We start from the raw sequence: 25,828 nt of genomic DNA, 5'->3' as shown, positions 1-25,828 counted from the left end.
TCACTGGTGCCTCTGTTTTTACTGTGTGCCTGCTTATTACCTGCACTTGTTTTGCACTGAAATACTGCTTAGTTAGCATAGCCTAGATCCAGACGTGTTGAATTGAGGCTGTTTTTCATACACAAACAAATCCAGCCATCTTATATTAATAAGGGCTCCTCTGCACCTTTGAGGCAGAAGAGTATGGATACAGCCTTGTCAGAGCTGGAGGAAGGATCACTGACTTCCTATTACCAGACTAGTTTAAAACTATTTAACTGACTGTATACAAGCCTCACATTTGGCCACAGCTGTGCACCACACAACAGGGGTTAGCTGTACCTTGCATAGATGCTAACTCCTAGAAACTTTTTCCCCTAGACATCAGTTAGTGAAACTCTCCCAGGTTGCCTGCTCCTCTGTGGGCAATCCAGATGTGCACTTCTGCACTGTAGGCAACTCTGCTGAGCACTGAGATGCATTGCCCCACTTTCCATCCCTGATAATCTATAGAAGTCCCCTTGTTAATCCCACAGCAATAGTTGATCTAATCCGCCCTCTCAGAAATTAGTACTTCAATATCTGCTAATATAGACGGTCAACTTCCCAACAGTTCTCCAGCCTGATTGACATAGGCAGCTAAGACAATGTAATGAACCACTTTGCTCCTAAAGCGACCAAATACTGAAACTAGAATTAATCCTCTCATATAACAAACAATACAGGTTGTCAACACACACCTTTACTCGTACAAGGTCAAGACACACAAAGCCATGTAAGTGGAGGTACTCACTAAGAGCCTACCAAAAGACTAGATATCTTTCAAGTGCAAACAACCTACATATACTAGTACACAAAAAAATCCACCACTACACAACACACACTGCCTCAACAATTAAGCCCCCAAGGCAAAACACCTCAAAACCTAATGTCCTAGTCATAGGCGACTCAGTAGTAAAACACAAAGATGTCCCCCTCACCAGGTTGGACAAGATGGTCATGGTCAGCTGTCTGTCAGGTGCCAGGATCTGTCAAATTACACACAGTCAAGTCACTCAGCAACAATTACTGTTGACACTCACGGTACATGTTGGAGTGAAAGACTTGAGACGTACCTCTCTGAACTATACAAAGAGAGACAAGACTGAACTCTGATTATATGTTCCAGCCAGGTTATGTCCCTAGCCTTAATAGCATTCTACCTTCACTTAGGATAACAATACAGACAAAACATGACTAAATTCAACAACTGGCTTGGCTTCTGGTGTCACTCTAGGGAGATTAGTATCAGACAGCCTAGGATGACATGGTTGACAGACAATGCTGCTTTGCCAGACATGGCAATCACTTGCCTCCTCAAGGCTTTCGGATACTGGCAAAGACACCTGCCTCCCCCATAGTGCCTTTTTTAGGCAATGTCAAAACAAAACTTCCAACAAAAAGAAATCCACTAGAGACAAACTCAAGGTCATGCTGCTTAATGCTAGAAGCCTAAACAGTAAACTGCACTCCCTAGAAGCACTTGTCACCTTGTAAGATGCAGATGTCTGTGCAGTCACTGAGACTTGGTTCAAGGCCACCGACAGCACCCTAGCCATACAAGGCTACAATGCCATTCAGACCTCAAAAAGAGCATGAAAGAACCAATGGTAGAAGAGTACAGATCTTTATTAAATCCAAATACACCTCCAAACTGGCCAAACTGTACAACTCTCTGAGCTACTCCAGATACACAACTGTAGGCCAAATACCCTATCACATCATCACTAGTAATAGGTCCCCATCATGAACCAGGAAAAGCACACAGCCTACATGGACTTGCTGGAGTCGCTCTGTATACAGCCAAGCACCTTGGCAAGTCCCATCTAACTGGGAGACTTGTACGAGCACAAACACCATCGCTCTGAGGTTCCTGGATTTTGTTAATCCAAATGCCCTGGAACAGTTGGTCTGCAACCCTCAAAGGGCTCAAATGTCCTAGACCTAGTGTTCAACATGTGGGGGTCACTGCACTACCCCGTGTGTTGCCCTCCCTGGTAAAGTCAGATCATAAATCAGTTTAGTCTGAAGTGAAGATCAGACAAATTACTCCAAAGCAAACTACAGCCTATTAAGCGATAGTATAAAAAGTTTCAAAGCCCCTGTTAACACAGCCAGCAAGGACTCCTACGCAGAAGAGTACACAAATGCCCTATACAGCCCACTTAAATGCATTGATTCAGCTATACCTCAAAGGACTAAAACCAGGTCCTCCTGACTAAGTATAAGTTACATAACACAAGAAAAACGGATATCTATTAAGACAGAACTTTATCACCAGAATACCCTCCACAGCTTGAACAAGCAAATCAGATAGCTTGTAAAGTCCTCTAAGGCTAATTACAAGACTAAAATAGCATCCCTAGCTAAAGACAACCATAAGGCATTTTTAGCTACGTCTGGAAACAAAGGGAATGCCCAGCTGCGTGCCACAATTATAGTGGACAGTACCACTCTCGCTGAACCTGAGGAAACTGAACCTGGTAGCTGACAGATTTGGTAATAACTTGACCCCCCCCCTTTCCTCGCCATCTATATCCTATAGCATTGCTGACACCTGTCCACTATCGAGCATCTCCAAAGAACAGGTCATACAAGCACTCTCCAAGGCCAGAAACACAGCCTCTATGGGACCAGATAACACACCAAGTTGCTTACTAAATCTAAAACAAGACCTAGTGGAACCACTTGTCACACTCTAACCATAGCCTGAGCACTGGCTTTGTTCCGGCAGAGTGCAGAACAGCAATATTAATCCCCTAACACAAAGGGAGTCCCCATTAACAGACCCAGGAAAGTATAGATCCATAAGCCTAACCAGCCTCATCTGCAAGGCCATGGAAAGAATCACCATGGACCTAAGAAGGACACAAGCGACCTTCAAACTCTTGACCCCATCCAGTTTGGTTTCATAATGGGTAGATCTTGCATATTAAGCCCAGTGGACTTCCCTGACCATATCAATGAAGTCTTGGATGAAAGAAAAGCAGTACACACCACTTATCGTGATTTAGCCAAAGGTTTCTGACACAATCCCCACTAAGGGATCACTGAGAAACTCTCCCAGGTGAGGATTAACCCATATGCCACTAGATGGGTAGCCAACTGGCTCACTGACAGAACACATAGTCAAAGTTAGGAAGTTCACCTCCACCAGTAGACAAGTTTAACAGTGGAGTACAAGGGTCTGTGCTGGACCTTTAACTGTTTGGAATCTATTTCTCTGTGATCCATGTGAAAGTAGATGGTCTGTGATTTATCAAGTTTGTAGATGACTCCAAACTGGGTCCAATCAAGGAGACCCCCCCAATGATGTAAACATTTTACAGTAGGGGCTGACTCAGACAAATGACTGATGCCAAAGTCAAGGACAAACTAGATGCAAAAAAAAAGCCTCATTATCCCCTTTAACAAAGTAGTCCCTGCTAATTATGATATAGATAGCATCCCTCTAAGCTCAAACCCAGTGGTGGTAAACTTGGGAACACAGGTTGACAGCAATATAAACTTCAATCACCATGTGTCCATAGCGGTAATGAAAGCCTTCTACATTGTGCACTTCATAAGGGCATCACCTCCAAGACTAAGGTGGTTATAACTCTGCTGTACTCTACCCTTATCAGATCACTAAGAGTACAATGCTCCCTTCTGTAGGTATCTCACCAAACACCTGCAGCACCAGGAGACACCAGAGGTTTCTAAACAAGAGAATCCAAGGCCTCCAAAATGTGACTTACATGAAAAGACAAGGCGCTGTCACAGTACTCTATCATACAGGCTGCTGACAGGTGACCTATGCCTGCCTTACAGGAGCAGTCCGACTGTCGTAACCGAAATGCTGCACATCACAAATCAAATGGGACAAGAGTCACTTGCTCCAGGGATCTCAACCTAGTCTGTGATATTAACAGAACATGGACAGACAGACTTATCTCTCAGATTGCCACTCCTCTGGAATTAAGTTCCCACTTCACATAAAGCAGAGCTGTTCAATTCTATTTAAGCATAACCTTGACAACTGGATGGGTTACCATAAATTCTCCCTGGGGGTGGCACATGTCCCTCATGGACAGGGGCAGTCAGTGCCGATCATAGAACCGCTCTAACAATGACCATCTATGTTCAATTAGAGTAACATGAATTTAGGCCTTACGGCCATTAAACTAGTAGCCCTCCTATGAACCTATGAATGACCTATGGATCACTACTGCAGTAATACTAAAACACTTAAGATTTCCAGAACTCAAAAGGTTTAGATGGGGAAGTGTGAAGGAGTTTGCTACAGCAACTTACAAGAGATGCTCCAAGATGGCAACAGCAAACCCTACAGTGACCCTAAAGAGAATGTCAAGCCTGTAGGGTGTCAAAATATTAAGATAATCTAGTGCCAGCCAATAAAATGAAGTGTATACTGAAACCCCTACCCCCACTACAAAGGCTACAGTGGCTGTACCCCCTAGTTATGACATCCAAGGGGCCCTTCTAGCATCTTCTAAGAGTTTTACACCAAAAAGTAATAGCATACCAGTTTTGAGATGGTCTATTTGAAAAAAAAAGGCTTCCTTTTCTTGTTAGCAGCAAAGGATACAAAAAGGTTGTTCTGAAATGAATATTTTTGTTATAATTTTCCAAGTCATCTACATAAATCCAATTAATGCATTTACTCTGAGAATTAGGAAAAGTGATTTGCAGCAATATAGCCAGATTTATGGAAAATTCTGTAATCGCTAAGCATAAAGGAAAAGCCTGTCCTCAAGCTGAATCCATCCTTATGGAACACAAAAAAAGGATCTGCACATGACATGCAGTTCTGAAATTACTTTGGCTGATGACAAGCAGAGGGGTCCACCTTCCATACTATAAATTTTTAATAAATCTGTTGCTAATTCAATGAGACTTTCCAACACAAAATTAATGTCCCAAGGAGAGGCATTCTTCTAAGTGGTCTCAAACGCAACATCCTTAAGGAATTGATCACAAAAATGCTAAGGGGGGGTGGACATGTAGGCTGATAGCTGAAAGATATACCTTCACTATGGCATAAACCATGCCCTGTATTGAAAAGCTTAAACAGGTACTGCTTAAGCAAGGCTGAAGTTGAGACAGGGTCTTGATTCCTTCTGGTCCCAGAGGCAGAATCCTTCTATTTAGCTAGTACTAGTTAAAAGTTTCTTGGGAGTAGGCTTCTTAATCTAATATTTAGCATGTCCTCTGAACTAGTACATACTAGCATTATCATACACAGAGGCAGTGTATACGGCGTCTCCTCAAATGTTTCTATGATGAGAGATCCAATGTTACCTAAAACAAAAAGGTGGTGTCAGCAGCATCTCTATCCCCTCCTTTCTTTGAATTCTGCATCACACTGAAGAATGCATCCAGATGCAAATCTATCCAACCCAGACCAGATAATCCCTGTCTAACAGAATAGGTGCTGGAAGAACTGGGTGGGACAGGATGGGTGTGGTAGAGGACACCAGTTTATCACTGAGGATGGGAGATAGCCCCCACTGACTTGCTGCTTTGGTGACACCAGTGCAAGTACAGGAATTTCAAAACCAAAGCAAAGATACACACATGCATTCACTACACAAGAGTGAGCCACTGAGCTGGGACATCACTACATGACCTTAGCCATGAGCTTTACGCCAAAAATAAGTGCAGTGACCATTTAGTGAAATTGTTGGTAGCCCTTACTTTTCTGCAAAACAGAAAACTGTTCTTATTACCTGGTGACCTTAGCACTGTCCCAGTAATATTTCAATTGCCTATGCACATCTATATAGTGCAAAATGATCTCACTTTGAGATCAAGAAAAATATACAGGGAAGTTTGACTGTTTTGATTCATGGCTACCTCTGAAATGACTTTTGACAAAGTGTTAGTGTGAAGAGTAAGCCCATCTATATAAAACAATAGGTAAGTCACCATTTAGTTGGGTCTGGAATTCCATAATTCACCTAGCAGAGTTAACTGCAATAAAGATGAACTTTTAAAGTCAGAAACTTCACAGGCACTGTATCAGCTACTTCAAAGCGAGGAAACTGTCCTTTTTTTTACTCCAACAAAGAAATCAAATTGCAGGCTGGAACTATGAAGCCTTCCCGGAATTGACTGCTGGCCTGGATGATAGGGGAATCCACAAGCAGGTAATGTCTGAAATAGTATCCTTAAAGGCATAAGCAAAGTAAGGAAAAACAGCTAAGACGGACACTGTAGAACCACTGGCATGTAACATCTGTACTGGGTGCAGTTTCCTCCAAGTACCAGAAGGAAAATAGTTTCCATTTAGCTGTGTATAACTTTCTGGTACTTAGTCTCCTAGCTTCTCTCAACTTTAAAATCACACCAAGAACAAAGGTGCCAAAGGGTTAAATCAAACATTTTAAGTGGTCTGTTTTAGCGTTGACAGACAGATGTAACAGGGACATGCTGTGGGAAGAATGGCCGTTTCTTCCTGGCCACATGGAGAAGGTGGGATAAACAGTACTGCCTTAACCAAAACAGGGTAATCACATTTTTAGCCTCTCCTCCTGTTTTTGAGACATCCTGGGTAGCAAGAGTACTGCAAGAAATGCAAAGAAAAACCTAGTCAGTTCAGAAAGAATCCATCTGCTGTCCGAGCCAATTTGGTTCTCTGGAGCAGAACCTCCTTAGCCATCTATTGATCAGACAACTATAACAATACTCCATCTGTTCATGAGGTAGTGGAAAGTTTACCCATCTAGTGGACACTACTCATGCAAATCTACTGAAAACATTCACAAGTGATCTGCCATTGAATTCTCTTACACAGATATTACATTGTCTTCAGGAGCATTGTGTACTGAAGTGCACGTCTAACCTGCAGTGGTGGTGGGGGGGGGGGGCACTACTCCCCCTCCCTTTAATGTACCAAATAAATGTAGTGCTGTCAGTGAAGAAATTCAGGATCCAAAGCTCCCAGACTGCCTTGAAGGAATTGAGGATTAGAACGCCTGCTATCATTTCTTTGGTGTTTATATACAACTTCTCATTAGGACTCAAGGTTCCAGTACTTTGAGGGCAAAGGTACAAGCACATCAGACAATATCCACAGCATCTGTTGTCAGGGGCTGCATAGTAGTCTGCCTGAGGGCATGCCTTCATTCTTTTGCAGTTGCAACATCCATTATTAGTTTTCTCCTTTAAAAGGGTAGGACTGGATGTCACATTCTGGAGACTGGCACTGGTGGAGTCAAGATGAATTAGTGTCCAAATGACACCAATTAATATAGCAAGACAAATATTAAGATGGCACAGCTGGATGCCATCAACTTATCAGCTAAATGAATATGGCCAAGGCAAAATGATGGTAACCCACGCATGGAGGAACGGTGTGCAACTCAGTCAGGCCTGATGTCCAACTCAGCCTGCTGCAGAGATCAAAGTTATGACTACAACACAGACCAATGCAAAGCACTGAAATCCATGGTTACCAGCTAGACTTGTAAGGATTGAAGGTATCAAAGGGCCTACAGCATTAAGCGTTCTTAGGGAAGGTACTTTACCTTCACATCCAAAAAGTACAGTTTTGTACCTACCATAAATGTAGATGTTAGAGTTTTCACACTGCAGCAGTCATCACACTTGGGTTATCTGCCGTCAGGCGGTCCCGCAGTAGGCCTGAGTTCCAAAGACTTGGTCCGGCGTTGGCGGCTGTCGCTTCTTCCCTGACGTCAGTGCAACAGGGGTATAAAAGGCAGCCAATGCCATTTTCTTCAGTTTTTCTTGCCCCAGATGTCAGGTGCCCCCAAATTGTAAGGCAATACATAATCCTAAGTAAATTACATAAGTAGAAAACAATAGCTACAGCTGTAAGCAAATACACCATATAGAAATACATCTTAGAGATTGTATAAACAGGGAGCTATAGATAAAACCCAGGTAAAAAGAGGGGAAGGTGGGAGGGTAACCTGGACTGCAGCAGTGTGAACACTCGAACATTTACATTTATGGTAGGTACAAAACTGTACTATATTTCATCGTGTTACACTACTGCAGTCATCAGACTTGGGTTGAATCCCAAAGCTAAGGCTGGGCGGTTGGTACTAAACAGGGTTTGGAGAAGCTAGTAGGCCCTGCAAAACTGCAGTGGCAAAGCTAGCTCTGGTTTTTGAGTATAGAGGTAAGTGGTAGTGCTTGGTGAAGGTGTGCACTGAACTCCAAGTTGCAGCTTCCAAAATACCCTTGGTTGGTACCCCTCTGAGGATGGCTGATGATGTTGCTGTAGCCCTGGTGGAATGAGGTCTAATGTTAGCAGGTACAGGTTTCCCATGGTGTGTGTAGCAGAAATGGATACAATGTCCTATCCATTTTGAAATGGTCTGTTTTGATATAGGCTTTCCTTCAGATCCTGCAGCATAGGATACAAAGAGCTGATCAGATTTTCTGAAAACAGTTAGTTATGTACTCACCATAACGATTGATGTGGTCAATCTCGCCTACATTCTTTACTCACGGGTTCGGAGCAGAGAATCAGCTCCGACTCTACCAACTATTTCTCTAGCACTAAGTCTCTAATTGGCTGGGCTAACCCGGTATGCCAAGATGCACCTCGCCCTAGCCCCAGATCTTGTTTGCAACCATACCAATCATAACCCATACATGACCAACAGTGGAAGGAATTCCAGCCAAATAAAGAAAAAGCAACTGACCTTGAAGGGTTCACAGAGCCAATACTTCTCCAAATCCTCTAGGAAGGGGGCAGGTGGGAGGGTACACAAGAATGTAGGCGAGATGGACCACATACATCGATCGTTCATAGGTTCATAGGTTCATACTAGGCTATCTGCCCGAGGGCATTTACAAGCCTAGCCCATAGTTTTGTGGCTTACGCCACCCCTTTAGTATGGGGAACTATACCCATTATTTTGCTGTGCCTCTGTTGAGCAGTGACACTGAGGTAATCCCTGGGGTATATCTGCGATCTCCCATCCATTGGTCAAGATTTCTCTTGAACAAGGCCAGCGAGGTGCTCTGCCTCACATATACCGGGATTTTATTCCACAGCATAGGGAGTCTTTGGGTGATGAATCTATCCCTCCAGCACGTCCTATTAATAGCCGTGTCGAGGTTTAAGTCTCCCGCCGTTGTGGCTCTGACGGATCTAGATTTTTTGAGGTGAAGCATATTCATCAAATCTGGGTTTGACATGGCCTTGTATGTTAGGCAAAGGTCACCTCTGAGCAAGCGGTAAGCGACTGAATAGAGCTGGAGTTCTTTCAGTCGGGCAGCATAGGACAGATGTTTGAGACCCTTTATCCTTTTGGTGAGGAACTTTTGTGGCCTCTCCAGCTGCTGCAAGTGTCGGGTCAGATACATTCCGAATGGGGCATTGTACTCAATCATTGGTCTGATGAGTGATGAGTATAGGGAGACTATGACCTCCCTTGATCTAGATGAGAATCCCTTCATAAGGTGGGCAATGTAGAAGGTCTTCCTAACTACTTTAGCTACATGGGTGTCGAATGACAGACTACTATCAACCTGGGTCCCCAGGTCCCTGATAACTTCTTCTGTACTCAGTGGATTGCCACCTATTTGGTAGCTAGGGGTAACCTTGTTTTTCCCGAAGGGTATGACTATGCATTTTTTGGCATTTAACTTTAGGCCATGGCTCTGGCACCAGTTATCCGTTTCTGTGAGACCCTTCTGAAGGATATCTGTGTCAGATGTGTTTTCTACTATGGTGCCCAGTTTGCAGTCATCTGCAAACTTTGTCAGCCATAACCCTCCTGTGTTTGCTTGTACTTCGGAAAAGTAGATGCCAAACAAGAGTGGGCCCAGGACTGAGCCCTGTGGTACACCACTTGTGACAGGCTTTGAGTCTGACATGGCGCCAGCAACTCTAATCCTGTGGGTTCTGTCACTCAGCCAGTTTGCAACCCATCTTGTAATGTATGGGTTAACATTTAAGCTGATGAGTTTTTCAATGATACCCGAGTGGGGTATTGTATCAAAGGCCTTCGCCAGATCGAGGTAGGCTGTATGGACTGCCTTTCCCTCATCAATGGCTTTGGTGACTGTTTCGAAAAAGTCAACCAAGTTTAGAAGGCATGATCTGCCTTTGACAAAGCCAAACTGGGATGGATCCAAAGTCTGCAAATTCCCTATGTCTTTATTTATGAGGTCCATTATGATCCTCTCCATGGCTTTGCAGATAAGGCTTGTCAAGCTAATGGGCGGTAATTTCCAGGGTCGGTGGAGGCACCGCTTTTGTGAAGTGGGACCACAGTTGCAGTGCGCCACTCCTGGGTGCGTATCCAGAGGTAAGACTATGATTAAACAGCTGTCCTAGCTGTGGGTTTAATTCCTCATTGAGTTCATGGAGCACACAGCCGGGGACACCATCAGGTCCCATGGATGCTGTGTTTTTTGCTTTGGAGAGAGCAGTTCTCACTTGGGCGTTGGAGATGTTTGGGGGGCTGCAATCGCTTGGTATAGATATCTCTCCTTTTGGGGGGGGGAGAAGTTTGCACTGAACCTGTCAGCCAGTATGTTGGCAATGTCTGTAGGATCAGTAATCTTCACATCATTTTGAACTAGTTCTGAGCATATCTGGGAGTTTCCTCCCAGGTTTCTAACATAGCTAAAGAAGGCCTTATGATTGTCTTTTGAGTCTTTAGCTATTTTTCTCTCAAAATTTGCTTTGGATGATTTTATGAGAGCTCTTAGTTTTTTACTTATAATGATCAAGGGTGTCTTACCTTTTAAGGATTTTGCTCCATCTTGTAGTAGCTTCCTCCTTTTGTTGTAGAGTTTGTTTATGGCTGGGGTCCACCAGAGTGGACGCTTGCCTTTGGTACAAAGAGTCTTTGTTTTGCTTGGGATTGCCTTATCCATGCAGTCCTGCAGGTGCTGGTAGAAGGCATTTGTAAGTGATTCAGCGGCTTGAGTACTGTTTTCCGTTGGCTCGGGGGCCTTAAAGGAGACCACACTAGTCTTTAGAAGTGTGAAGTCGGCTTTCGAGAAGTTCTTTACTGTGGTCTTTTTTATTTCAGGTGGGGGTGGGATGAGGACCTCCAGCGAGATTAGTTTGTGATCTGATCTCACCAGTGAGGGGTATACTTCGTGTTGAACATTGTGCTCCCATGTTCGTGATGATGAGATCAAGTATGTTTTCTCCTCTTGTGGGGATGGTGACTAGTTGTTCCATGGCATTTGAGTTTATGAATTCCAGGAACTTTTGGGCTAGGGTGTTTGGGCTTGAGTAGTGTTCCCAGTCTATATTAGGGTAATTGAAGTCACCTAGTATGATGGTGTTTGGTGATACATTTATCCCTCTAGTGTTTTCAGGAAGGCCATGTGAGGTTCCTGAGTTTGTGAGGGTGGCCTGTAACATGCTACAATTTGCAGAGCAGTCTTGCCTATGGTTAATTGCACCTGGATGGTCTCCGATGCATCGTCGTTGCCACCAGTCTTGAGGTGTGGGTGTCTTTGATGAATATGGATACCCCCTCCTTTCTTGGTATTGTCCGGATTTTGGGCCCGAACGCATGATAAGAGGTAAAACCTGATAGTGCTGGGGTGCTCTCAGGAGCCTTGAACCAGGTTTCTGTCACTGCACAGACATCGATGTTCTCCATACTGAGAAGGACCTCGAGTGCGTGCATTTTGAGATTTAGACTTCTGGCATTGAGCAGCATTACCCTTAGTTTTTTTCCTTTTTTGTGTTCTAGGGTGGTAGGTTTAGAATTTGAGCCTTGCCTAAAAAGGCACTATGGGGTGGCAAGAGCCTTTGCCAATACCGAATCCCAGGGTGACAGGTGCAAGCCATCCCTTGCGAAGCAGCGTGGCTTGTCCAGCATGTCATCCCAGGCAGACAGACATTGGATCCCCTTTGAATGACACCAGAGTTTAAGCCAATTGTTAAAGCTGATCATCTTATCTCTGTATTGTGGCATCATTCTTGGTGAAGGTAGGATACTGCTCAAGGTCAGGGTCATACCTGCCTGGGCTACATAATCAGAGAGCTCCTCAATGTCTCTTTTCATGTAGTCCAAGGAGGTACGTCTCAGGTAGTTTACACCAGCGTGGACAATGACTGAGTCATATTTGTACCTGCTGTTGAGAGACCTGAGTGCTTGCGTTATGTGGCGGATTCTAGCGCCCGACAGGCAGCTTACTGTGACCTTCTCCTTACTCAGTCTGGTGAGCGGGACGCCAGTGTGTCTGACTATGGAGTCACCAATGACTAGTGTGTCTGGCATTGTGTTTGGCCTTAAGGGCTGTGACTGTTTGACACTCTGACTGTGAGGTCTATGTGTTGCAGGTGTTGTGTTCTGAGGTGGTGGTTGTTTGGGTGTCTGCTTTGGTGGCCTCTGCTGTTTTGGTAGATTTTGATCAGAGCCGCCAGTATGTCTTTGTGTGTTTATGTGTATGATTTGAGGTTGTGATGGTACTATGTGAGACTGGGTCTATAGTGTGTGTGGTAACCTTCTCCTCCTGACTGGTCTTGCCAGTCCTATGTTGAGAGAGCTCAGCCTCCAGTTTGGCCGTATAGTTGCATCTCGCATGTATTTGTGTTTTGTGGGAGGAGGAGAGTGTTGTCAGTGTACATGAGGCAATTGTAACATTGCCTCAATATTCCCAGGTTCACCAGCTGAGCAGGAGAGGACACTAGCAACTGATCTCTCGACATGCTAGAAGGACTAGACAAAAAACTTTAAAAGAGATTCCGGGGACGGAGTGACCGAGAAATGGGGGTTTGCCTTTTGGGGTGCTATCTATAAGAGTGCCGATCAAGGTAATAAGTACTGTAGGAGCAAGTGCTAGGTTTAACAGATAGAGAAAAGTCTACTTGGAGTCAAGTAGAGATGATCTTTTAGGTATTAGAGAAAGTGCTAGTAACAGGGATGCTTAAAGGTAAGATTGAAAAGAATGCACTCTGCAGTGTGCACTAGAGAAGTTAGATATGAAAGTAGGTAACTTGAGTTTTACCTGTTTAAAAGTTAAGGTTTAGTGGAGAGTTACTATTTTAAAACAGCAAGATGGACTGAAAGGGGTGGTTACTTTTGTATTTTGGTACTATGAAATACTGTAGGATGGCCAATAAATTTAAATAATTGAAGGGGTGGGATTTCAAAAGTGATGGTTTTGTGATTACTCACATAAGCCAGTGAAAGTAGAGAGAAATGAGATATATGGTCAGATTAACATAAGAGGCGGGCAACTAGAAAGACAGTGGTATTTAACAAGACAACTTAAATGGGTGGGAGGGAGGGAAAAAATTCTGCCTGACTCAGAACAGAGAGAGCTGTGGTCTCTTTTGAAGTTTTAATATGCTGTTAAACAGAATGCAAGCAAAACACAAGGTAAAGAAAACAAACTACAGTATTCAAAATATAGAAAGGCAATACAGAAATACAAAAAATAACAGCAAACTAACCTTTCCTTCACAGCAAAGTGTAGCAGAGTCTGGATGAGCCTTTATGGTGAGTACATAACTAACTGATGTTATGTGGTCCTATCTCGCCTCCATTCTTTACTCACGGGACAGCGTCCCCAGCACCTCTATCCTGGGAGGCTCATAGGAAGATACTCCTGAGAACCGTGGAACCAAAGGAAGCCCGGCCCCTAGAAGCCACGTCCAGCTTGTAATGAGTGATAAAGGTGTGAGGAGAAGTCTAGGTGGCCGCAGCACAAATATCATCCAGTGAAAGCCTGGAATGGAATGCTATCTATGTAGACATTGCCCTGGTAGAGTGAGCTCTGACAGGAAAAGGTAAACTCCTGCCTGCTGCTGAGTAGATTAAGGAAATACAAACTTTAATCCATTTAGAAATTGTGCACTTGGAAACAGGACAACCTGCTCTGTTCTCTGAAGAGGACACAGTTGATCAGACTTCCTAACCTGTTCAGTCTTGTGTAAATAGAACCTCAATTGCCTGTGCACATCCAACTGATGGAACCTGAACTCTGCCTTATTGGAAATATTTGGAAAGAACACTGGTAACTCGATAGATTGATGGAGATTAACAGTGGATGACACCTTTGGGAGGAAGGATGGGTTAGGTCTCAGTAAAACTCTGTCTTTATGAAAGGTCAAATACGGAGGTTTAATGGACAGAGCTTGAAGTTCTGATACTCTTCTGGCCAATGTAATGGCTATTAGAAATACCATTTTCCAAGATAAAAATTTCAGTTCACAGGTGGCAGCTGATTCAAAGGGTGGTGAAGTGATGGCTTGTAGCACAAGGTTTAGGTCCCATGGCATGACAGGCTCTGACACAGGAGGGCAAAGTAGCCAAATGCCTTTCAAGAAGGCCTTGCAGAGTTTATGGCCCATAAGTGAGGGCTCATAAGATGTATGGAAATTGGAGATTGCAGCCAATTGCACTTTAATGGTAGCGGGCGCAGAGCCCTGACGGAAAAGCATGGCTAAAAAGTCTAAAACCGATGGGATTGGGGCTGTGAAGGGGTCCAAACCTTGGGCCTGAGACCAAATAGAGAATCTCTTCCATTTGCTGGAATAAATTTGTCTGGTAGAAGACTTATGACATGAAGACAAGATGTGTACCACCTCCGGTGAAAAAGAATGCCGTCTAACTAGTGATGGAAGTGGAGTAGCCAGGCTGTCAGCCTGAGAGTTCGCAGGGATGGATGGAGCTGGCCTGACATGCGAGTCAGGAGGTCTGGCACTGGGTCCAAAGTCCAAGGACCGTCCACTGCATACTTCTGAAGAAAGGGGAACCATACTTGTCAAGGCCAGTGTGGAGCAATAAGAATCATCCTGCCTCCCAAGGATATGGCTTTCTGAATCACTGTTGGTAACAGAGGAAACTGAGGGAAAGCGTAGATCAGACCAGAAGGCCAATTGTGGGCTAGAGCGTCCCTGGGTGACTCCCCCTGTGGGGGGATCAGTGTGAAGTACTCACTGCATTTGGCACTGAGGGGACGGGCAAAGAGATCGCAGCAAGGCTGACCCCACCTATTGAAACTTTGAACCGCCACTCGGTTGTTCAGGGACCAGTCGTAAGGCATCAGAATAGCTCTGCTCAGCCTGTCCGCCATCACATTGGACTTTCCCGGAATGTGCGTTGCCACTAAGAACCATTGGGAAGATACTGCCCAATGCCACACTCGCATAGCCTCTCTGCAGAAGGGATAAGACTTGGTTCCCCCTTGCTTGTTCAGGTACCACAAAACGGAGATGTTGTCCGAGTAAATCGCAATCATTCCCAGAGGTAGTGTGTCTTAGAGTGCTCGCAATGCTAGAAACACCGCTCTCATCTCCAGAACATTGATGCGCAGATGTACCTCGTGATCTTGCCACGTGCCTTGGACTGTCCTGCCAAGATAATGCCGCCCCCTCACCCCATCTGGAAGGCGTCCCTGGTCACCGTGACCAGTGGAGACACAGGAATCAAGCTCCTCACTTTGTCCAGATTGGCGGAATGCAGCCATCAGCAGAGGTTCTGTCTGCACCGTTCTGAGAGAAGTATCAAGTGGGAAAGAGGAAGTTTCTGAAATGACCATTGGGCGGAAAGGAGCCATTTCAGAATCCACATATGTAACCTGGCCAGAGGCACCAGCATGATGGTGGCAGCCATTGTGCCCAAAACCTGGAGAACTAACCTGGCTTGAACTCTGAGGGGCAACAGTGCGTAGAACCGAGACTGCAGCACTCATTCTCTCTTGTGGCAGAAAGGCTCGCATCTGAATAGAGTCTAGCTCTGCGCCTATAAAAACAACACGCCGTGAGGGCAGCAAGGCAGACTTTTCCCAGTTTAAAGTAATTCCTAATTGTTGACAGTGCTATGGTAGTCTCCCTGGCTTGAACGAGCAGATGCCTGGTGGGGGCGGTGAGAAGCCAGTCGTCCAGATACGGAAACACCTGGAATCCACGACGTCTTAGGTGAGCTGTCACCACTGCCAAACACTTGGTGAACACCCTGGGGGCTGTGGTGAGACCAAAGGGCAGGGCACGAAACTGGGGGCTGTGGTGAGACCAAAGGGCAGGGCACGAAACTGGAAGTGACTGGCTCCCAGCCGGAAGCGTATGACTCCTGGATGCCTTGTCCATCTTGATGTGGTAGTAGGCATCCTTGAGATCGATGGAGCACATCCATACTCCTTTTTCCAGCAATGGAAAAATGGACTGAAGTGTGACCATTCGGAACTTGGACTTCAGAACGTAGTGATTCAGTCGACTGAGATCCAGAATGGGTCTCTGGTCCCCTGTTCTTTTCAGCACCAAAGAGAGTCTTGAGTAAGTTCCTGATCCGATAAGGTCTGAGGGGACTGATTGGATGACTCCTTTTTCTAGCAGCTTTGTAACTTCTATTGCTGCTTGATCCCGTTGACTGGGTGGGACGTCCGGGATTCTTCTGACTGGAGGGGGTGTTGATAGAAAGGAAATAGCGTAACCTCCGGTAACTATTCGAAGCACCCAATGATCCTGGGTGATGCTCTCAAAGGCTTCCAGATGCAACGAAATTCGGCCCCCGACTGGCTCCGGAAAGTACAGTTTTGTACCTACCATAAATGTAGATGTCCGATAGGTATGCATCTGCAGTCCTAACATATGGGTTGTCCTGCCTCAGGCAGCCCTTCGGTCGGCCGGATTCCAAAGTCTGGGTCTGGCCTCGGCTGATGTCACTTCACCCGACGTCATAGCTGCTGTGGTATAAAGGCATCAGCCGACGCCATTTTCCTCGGTGTTTCTTGCCCCAGATGCCAGGTGCCCTCTAGGAAGGCTAAATTTGGTTAAATGCAAATAATTCCAAACAGTAGAGAGCAAAAAATATATATACATATATACAAAACAATTACACCATAATAAATTCCCCCAGCTAGCTAAAAGAGGGGTAGGTACCCTAGGAATACCACAGAGGGGAAGGAGGGTGGGTAATCCTGACTGCAGATGCATACCTATCGGACATCTACATTTATGGTAGGTACAAAACTGTACTATGTCCTTCAAGGATGCATCTGCAGTCCTAACATATGGGTAGAATACCCATAGCCAAACTGGGGGAGGAGGCACTAAGATAAAGATGGTGTAGTCAAGATCCCTTGCAACACAGCAGTTGCAAAACCTGCTCGGGATCTGGAGTATAAAGGAAGGTTATAATGCTTGGCAAATGTATACACGGAGCTCCAAGTAGCAGCTTCTAAAATGTCTTTGGTAGCCACTCCTCGTAGGAAAGCTGTAGTGGTGGCTGTAGCTCTTGTGGAATGAGGTCTGATATTTTCAGGAGTCATCTTTCCATGAAAAGAGTAGCAAAATTGAATGCAATTTCCTATCCATTTTGAGATTGTCCGTTTTGAAATTGCTTTTCCTTGCATTCCTGTTGCATATGCTACCAGAAGTTGGTCAGTTTTTCTGTTGGTCTTAGTTCTGTCCAGATAGTAGCGTAATTGTCTGTGCACATCCAAGGTATGTAGCAGTCTTTCCCCCCTGTTCTGTGGGTTTGGGAAGAATGTAGGTAAATGAATCGCTTGGTTCAATGATACTCTGGAGACCACTTTTGGCATAAAGGTAGGGTTGGTTCTCAGAGACACTCTATCCTGATGGAAGATAAGCAAGGGCTGTACTGCCATTAATGCCTGTAATTCAGATACCCTTCTTGCTGAAGTGATTGCTAGCAGGAAAGCAGTTTTCCAAGACAAGAACTGTAAATCTGCTGTTGCTGCTGGTTCAAAAGGGGGAAGTGTTAACTTTTCCAGCACAAAGTTGAGATCCCATGTAGGTAAAGGTGGTTTTTCCTTGGAGGCTTTATATTTTTGATTCCTCTCAAGAACTGCCTGAGTAGAGGATGAGAGAAGACAGGAGGATCCATGTTGTATTCTGCTGAAATTGTTGATGCATGAATCTTAATGGAGGAGTAGGACAGGCCATTGTGGAACAGTTCTGCTAAGTATTCCAGGATGTGTGCTATATTTGCCAATGAGACATTTTCTCCCTTTGCTGCACTCCAAATGAGGTATCTTTTCCATTTGGCTGAATAAGTTTTCCTTGTGGAGGGTCTGCGAGCCTCCAGGATAATGTCCTTAACCCTCTGAGATAAATCTGGGTTATTTTGTTTTATGCAATATTCCAAGCAGCTAGCTGCAGTGCTTTCAAGTTTGGATGTAGGATCTTGTAGTTGTTCTGTTAGAAGGGACATAGAGGTAGAGGCCATGCGTGTGTCCGAGACATGCTTCTCAGTAGTGGGTACCAATGTTGCCTCGGCCAGTCTGGAGCTATCAGGATTACCCTTGGCTGATCCTCTTTGATCTTCAGTAGGACTTTGTACATCAAAGGAAGAGGTGGGAATGCATATGCTGTCAGGTTTTTCCAGCTGAAGGAAAGGGAGTCCACCCTCCAAACAAGTGGGTGGTATGCTCTTGTGCAGAATTTCTTCAATTAATGGTTGTGTGGGGAGGCGAACAGGTCTATCTCTGGTAGTCCCCATTTCTTTGTTATGGTTTTGAAGATATTTGGATGCAGCATCCATTCGTGAGCATCCGTGGTAGTTCTGCTTAAGGTGTCTGCTAGTGAATTTTCTTTTCCTGGTACAAATCTGGCCTGAAGTTGAATGTTGAGATTCAGGGCCACATTCCACAGGTCCATTGCCATCTGGCATAGAGGATGAGTGTGTACCTCCCTGTTTGTTGATGTACCACATGACTGTGGTATTGTCCGTCCTTATCAGCAGGTGACCTTGTTGAAGGAATGGTCGGAATGCCTGGATTGCATGTTTCACTGCCAGCATCTCCTTTAGATATATGTGTAGATTCAGCTGGTCTTGGGTCCATAGGCCTTGTATGCACTTGTCCACCATGTGTGCCCCCCCAGCCTAGGTCTGAGGCGTCCGTGGTGATGGTCTGGCTTGGATGAGGTTTGTGGAAAGGCAGTCCTCTGTTCAACTGACAGGCCTGAGCCCACCACAGGAATTCTTGCTTCAGGCATGGAATTATCGGAATCTGGGCTTCTAGGCTGTGCTTGTGTTGAGACCATACATTCCTTAGGTACCACTGCAACTTTCTCATATGCAGCCTGGCATGCGGAATCAATATTATGCAGGATGCCATGTAACCCAGGGCTTGCAGGACTTTCCTTGCAGTAAAAGCTGAGCTTGTGTTGTTAATATCATGAAATAGACTGGTAGTTGCTTTTGTTTTTCTTCTGTGAGAAAAGCCATCTGAGTTGATGTATCCAGTTCTGCACCCAAGAATGTTATCCTTTGGGATGGTACTAGTCTTGACTTTTGCATGCTGACTGTGTATCCCAAGGCTTGCAACAGTTGTATGACCTTTTCCAAATCTTTTGTTAATTTTGCCTTGTTGTCCGCTTGTATTAGGCAGTCGTCCAGGTATGGGTAAATTTGAATTCCCTGAAGCCTGCAATGAGCAATTACTGATGCCAGGCATTTCGTGAATACTCTGGGCGCAGTAGATAAGCCAAAGGGCAATGCTGAGAATTGATAATGCTCTGATCCTGCAAGAAATCGGAGGGGTCTTCTGCAATCTGGTCGTATAGGGACGCGCAGGTATGCCTCCTTGAGATCTAGAGTCACCAGCCAAGACTCCTTGCCCAGCATGGGAAGAAGTTGCTGGAGGGTCAGCATTTTGAATTTTGGAACAATGAGGTATGTGTTCAGAGCGGACAAGTCGAGAATAGGTCTCCATTGATTTTCTTTTCTTGGTACAAGGAAAAGCCTGGAGTAAAATCCTTGGCCTTGTTCCATAGGCGGTACGTTTTCTATAGCTCTCGTACTTAGTAAGTTGTTGATTTGTCTTAGAGCGTCTGTTTTTTGGCTTGGTGGTAGGTTTGGCATTCCTCTCTTTTTTGGTAGAGTGTGGAAGTGAAACCTGTAGCCTTTGTCTATTGTTTGTAAAGTCCATTTGTCTCCTGTAATGTAATGCCAGTTGTCGGAAAATAAGGCTAGTTTTCCACCCAAGGGTGCTTCCAGTTGTTCCCTGGTAGGCGGAATCAGAGCCAAGTCATTGTGTCTGTCCTGTGGAAGTGGTTTTAGTTGAATCTGTGGCAGTAGTTCTCTGGTTGGTAGGTTGCCACTGACGTCCCCTGTAGGCACCCCTGGATTGACCTCTGCCTCTTGGGCGTCTATTTCTGCCTCTCTGTGCTCTGGAGGTGTCTGGAAAGGACCAATTCTTCTAAACCTCGGAGGTTGGACCTGTAAGAAATCCTTCACTGTTTGGACAGATTTTGCTTTTTCTTCCACCTTCTTTAGAACCTCCTGTGCAGGGGAGCCAAACAAACTTGGTTTCTCCATAGGAGCATCTAGGAGTTTTGACTTAACATGGTCTGGTAAGGATTGTTCTTTTAACCAGGCATGCCTTTGAATCACTGTTCAGTCATAGCTGATCTAAAGGAAGCCTCCCAGTGCATCATAGCCACATTTTAAGAAATGGTTACTGACCTGCTGAGAGTTATGTACCAAATCCTGAAGGGACATGCGGTCTATAGGTTCAGGAGAGGATAGTTTTTTATTTAGCTGGTCTAACAAAAATTCCTGGTACTGAATCATGTGAAATTGACAGTTTAAGGCCCTGCGAAGAGTAGCAGAAGTATAAACCTTTTTACCCCATCTCTCTAATGCTCTAGATTCCCTTTCAGAGGGGAGAGGGTTTTTGGCAGAGGCAGCTGCCACAGCTTTAGGGCCCTGTGAAATGGTTTCAGGATCTGCAACAGGAGCCTTATACAAATGGTAGTGTGTCCGGGACCCTGTAATATCTGTCAGGCTTGGCAGGGGCCGGAGGAAGAGAATCAGGGGCAGTACAGGCATCATTATATGCATCAACAACTGTTAGTACTGGAGGAATGGCTAAAGGCCTATGCTGTGGTAAGTGTAAGAAAGTAGTTAGCCTTTTCCTTGAATCTGAAAAATCCTGGCCCTGCCATTGAAAGTGTTCCCTTATAGCATGTAAGGTTTCCCCAAAAGAAAATTCTTCAGGAGGAGAGGCAGAAGGAATTGAGTCTTCTGCATCAGAATCCTCATAAGGAGAATATGGGCCTTCCTGAGGGTCTGAAATATCTGAGACATACGAGGAATAATCTGTAGAAACAGGTTCCGGGGGTTCAGTCCTAGGCCTCTTATCTGGAGGGGGTTGAGAGGCCCTGTCTGGGTGAGGTTGGGATCCCCTGATCAAAGAAATGAGATCCTCAGCCAGGCTGAGCATTTGGGAACTAGAGGTAGGCCTGTGTGAGGGAGTTTTAGCAGGTAAGGCCTTAGAAGATTTAGCTGCTTTAGCCCTGGAAAAAGCCTTGATAGACATAGATTCAGGGGGTCTAGCAGCCCCACGTGCAGGGGTAGATACGTCTAAAGGAATATTATCTGACAAATCCTGGGTGCCTGCTTCTGTAGGGGTAATTTCAGTAGCAGATTCAGCCATGCTCTGTGAGGCCTCGGCTATAGGAGGCATGCTTTCGGCCGAAGGAAGAACCGAGGACTCTGTTTCAGCCGAAACCGAGACACTCGCGGTTGTCCTAACCGTGGTTTCAGCCGAAACCGCGGACCGCGAGTGTCGGTCCTTTTCCTTGCGCTTTTTAGCTAATTGTGTAGTCGGAGTCTCCGACGGCATTTTGTATGCAAAAGCGGGACCAAAATACTCCTCTGCAAACTCCGACCGACGTCTAAGCGTCCGTCGGTTGAAGGAAGCACAGGCTAAACAAGCTGATACGTCGTGGTCCGGGCCTAAACAAGGAAGGCAGTAAGAGTGGAAATCCTTATGAGGTATTTGTTTCCCACAAGTTAAACAATTTACTTTATCTGACATCGGCTGAGGCAAGAAAGAGTCCCCAACGGGGTACTTAGCTTTTTAGAAGTCTTCGGTAGTAGAAATCTCTGGATCTGACCGACCGGCACTTGCGAACAGCTTCTGCTTCGGGCACCGCGCGGCAAGAAAGACTGAGGAAAATGGCATCGGCTGATGCCTTTATACCACAGCAGCTATGACGTCGGGTGAAGTGCGACATCAGCCGAGGCCAGACCCAGACTTTGGAATCCGGCCGACCGAAGGGCTGCCTGAGGCAGGACAACCCATATGTTAGGACTGCAGATGCATCCTTGAAGGACATCAGCACAGTCTGGCAACGCCTCAGTTTCGCTGGAAGGAAGATCCGCAAAAGGAATCGCTGTCTCCCAAGTTGCGGGGGCCTCCTCTGCCTCTAGGACGGCATCTTCCAGAATAATTTCCCCCCTCCTTTGCCTCTGGAGGGGGGCTCACCTTGAGCTGTAGGGAAAGGCCTCAGACTTCTTGAACCACATTTTCCCCCCCTCTCTGAGCCTTGGGGTAAGGCCTAGAAGGGAGAGAGAAATGGGCCCCTACGGCAGATGGTCTCTTTCCCTCCTGTTCGCATCTGGTGAGGGTGTCTCACTTTGGTCCTGAAAAGAGAGGACCCATCAAAGGGAGCATCAGTGAAGGAAGACTTAAAGGCCTCGGCGAAATGACAGACGCATCCAGGCTTGCCTTCTGAGAGCTACACCTGAGCTAGCTGCCCTACTCTCCCCCTTCGGCTGCATAAGATAAGAGCCTCATGGACGAGTTGACAATGGAACCAAGGGTAGACAACTGGGCGTTAACAGTTTGCTTTATCACCTCAAGCATGTTACCCATCAGAGTATCTCCTAGCTCCTTAAGGAGATCTATTTGGAGCAGAGTGAAATGACAAAGGTAATTCAGCAACCATAAGGTAAAGGTCGCCGAAGACAGGGTATGCTTCCCGTAGCAGTCCATACTCCTGGACTCCTTGTTAGGAGGATGGATGGAAGAAGCCTCTGCAACTTCCTGCTGAGTGGCTGCCGCCACCACCAAGGTGGCCACCGAAACCCCTTTGGTCAGGAACTCTTTCTAGGGGGAGCAGAAAGGAACTTATTTAGACGTCTGGGCACCGGTTCCACGGAATCAGTGTTCTCCCACACCCTTCGACAAATCAAATCCAGGAGTTGGTCAAAGGGTGGAGACACCCAGGAGGCGGAGGGTTGAGCTCCAAAGGCATTGAGGAATACAGAATCCTCCTCAGAGGGGGTCTTGGAAGGCCAGTCGCCTCTCTGCCTCAACATCTTCAGGATGTCTGAGAAAGACATCGAAGGACAACTTGGGGGACCCCTCTGACTCGAGGTCGGTATCAGAGGTGAGGGACTAGTCCCGGGAATCTATGTGCTTCGTCTTGCACAACTACTTTCTGGGGGGCTCCTCAGGCACCGGCTGAGGGGCCCTCAAAGTAGGAGACAACTCAAGGAGGTATCCCCAGACCTTGGGGCTCCACCGTCCACAGTTCGGGGGCGTCAGAGGCTCGAGCCAGGGTGCATGGAGACAGAGTGACCAATCCAGGTGATGTGACAGACTATCTGGCCAGTGCGCTCCTCATGGCCTCGAAAGCAGGTCCCCCCGAATCTGAAGACTGACCAGTCTCAGAGACCACGACCGGAGTCGAGATTCCCTGAGCCAATGCACCGAGTGGGAGACTCGGAACAGACAGGAGTCCCGAGGTATCTCCCTCGGGTCTGACTGAGGAAACCAGAGTACCGAAACCAGAGGACGGAGCAGACATGGTTGGAGCAGACGTCGGCTCCGATACTCACCTGGGGTATCGGAGCCGACACAGGAAAATCACTCTGTGATGTACTCCAGCTCCGACGACACATGGGTGCTCGGAGGAGGAATCATTGGTACCAGGACAGGGACCGGCTGCGGAGCAGACTGGGTCGGAACCGAAAACAGTTCTAACACCGGCAACTGCAGGAGCCTCTGAACCAACCTATCCACATCCAAATCAGACAGCCTAGAGGATTTGGAAGAAATAGAAGGGGATCAGAATCTCCTACCTGGAGACTCATACCTGACACTGGGTGACCGGCTGCGAATAGGCCCCAATAATATCGGAGCCGAGGTCGACTCCAGTACAACAGATGCCGCATGCGGCCCTGAGGACAATGGAGCAGAGGAGGTAGCATCCATAAAAGTACAGTTTTGTATCCACCATAAATGTAGATGTTAGAGTGTTCACCCTGCTGCAGTCATCACACTTGGGTTATCCTGCCATCAGGCGGTCCCGCAGTCGGCCTGAGTTCCAAAGTCTTGGTCCAGCGTCAGTTGCTGTCGCTTCTTCCGTGACGTCAGAGCGCCAGGGGTATACAAGAGGCATCCGACACCATTATCTTCAGTTTTTCTTGCCCCAGATGTCAGGTGCCCCCAATAGGTAGGCAAAATATATATATATGGCACAAGCATATACAACACAGAGGTTGAATAGGATAGAGTGGTATAGATAAGTTCAGCTAGTTCAGAAAGGATGGAGGGAGGGTAACCTGGACTGCAGCAGGGTGAACACTCACATCTACATTTATGGTAGGTACAAAACTGTACTATGTTCATCATGTTACCCTGCTGCAGTCACCACACTTGGGTTGAATCCCAAAGCTAAGGATGGGAGGTGGAGTTAAACAGGGTTAGAAGGAGCTAGTAATAGTGTTAGGTGCTTGTGAATGTCCAAAGAGTGCAGGAGTCTCCTTCGTTCTGGGGATTTGGGAAAAAGGTGGGCAAATGAATGGTTTGGTTTAGGGCCACACTGGATACCACCTATGGCATAAAGGAAGGGTTAAGTTCGTAGAGAGAGACTGTCTTGATGAAAAATGAGGAAAGGCGCCACTGCCATTAGTGCCTGTAGCTCTGAGACTCTTCTAGCTGAGATTATTGCAAGTAGCAGGGTAGGTTTCCATGAAAGAAATTTTAAATCAGCTGAAAAAGCTGGTTCAAAGGGAGGCAGTGTAAGCTTTTCCAGAACAAAGTTCAGATCCCAAGTAGGTGTTGGTGCTCTCCTTGGCGGTCTTATGTTCTTAGCCCCTCTGAGGTGCTGTCTTAGGAGTGGATGTGAGAATAAAGGAGGATCCGTGTTGTAATGAGCTGAAATTGCCGAGGCGTGGATCTTAATAGATGAAAAGGAAAGACCTTTGTGCAACATCTCAGTTAAATTTTGTAGAATCTGAGGAATGTTTGGATTAAGGGGATTTTGGCCTTTAGTTGGTTCCAGGTGCAAAATCTTCTCCATTTGTCTGAATAGGTTTTCCTGGTGCTGGGCCTCCTGAATGACATCCATAACTGCTTTGGATAGAGGTGTTGGCTGGTTATTTGGGTTATTTGCCATGCAGCCAGGTTTAAAGTCTTGAGCTGGCTGTGTAGAATCTGATGGTCTCGCTTGGGTGAGGTGGTGAGGAATTTGTGGTAAAATCCATGGTGGGCCGTGGGCCATGTTCCTTAAAATTGGATACCAACGCTGGTGTGGCCTGTCTGGTGCAATGAGCATCATTTGTGGCCTCCGTAATCTGACTTTCAGCAGTACCTTTGCTAGAAGAGGCAGTGGAGGAAAGGCATACACTGTTAATGTTTTCCAACTGAATGAGAGCGCGTCCACTTTCCAAGCTTGTGGATGGAATGTCCTTGTGCAAAATTTTTGAAGTTAGTAGTTTTGGGGGCTTGCAAACAGATCTATGTCTGGGCGCCCCCATTTTTGAGCTATCATTGCAAATACTTGTGGATCTAGTTTCCACTTGTGTGGATCCATGATGTTTCTGCTTAGGTCGTCTGCCAATGTGTTTTTCTTTCCTGGCAGGAATTGTGCTTGTAACTGAACCTGGTAAGACAATGCAGTGTTCCACAAGGTCATTGCTTGCCTGCATAGAGGGTAGGAATGTGTGCCCCCTTGCTTATGTACCACATTATTGTGGTATTGTCCGTCTTTATTAGTTGTCCTGGGTGTAAGAGGTTCTTGAAAGCAGTTAGGGCATTCTGTACTGCTAGCATTTCTTTTTGATTGATATGTAGATGCCTCGGATCTGTACTC

General features: G+C 46.0%; 1 protein-coding gene across 1 annotated transcript in view; it reads right to left on the bottom strand.

Moving 5' to 3' along the window:
- The window catches only part of USP9X (ubiquitin specific peptidase 9 X-linked), a 5,037,693-nt gene that overhangs the window by 4,531,058 nt on the left and 480,807 nt on the right, over window positions 1–25,828 (bottom strand). The gene's annotated exons all lie outside the window — the stretch shown is intronic.

The sequence above is a fragment of the Protopterus annectens genome, chromosome 5.part0 (assembly GCF_019279795.1).
Source record: "Protopterus annectens isolate FY-2018-M chromosome 5.part0, PAN1.0, whole genome shotgun sequence".
NCBI lineage: Eukaryota > Metazoa > Chordata > Ceratodontiformes > Protopteridae > Protopterus > Protopterus annectens.
This window is presented reverse-complemented; position numbering and strand designations above follow the sequence as displayed.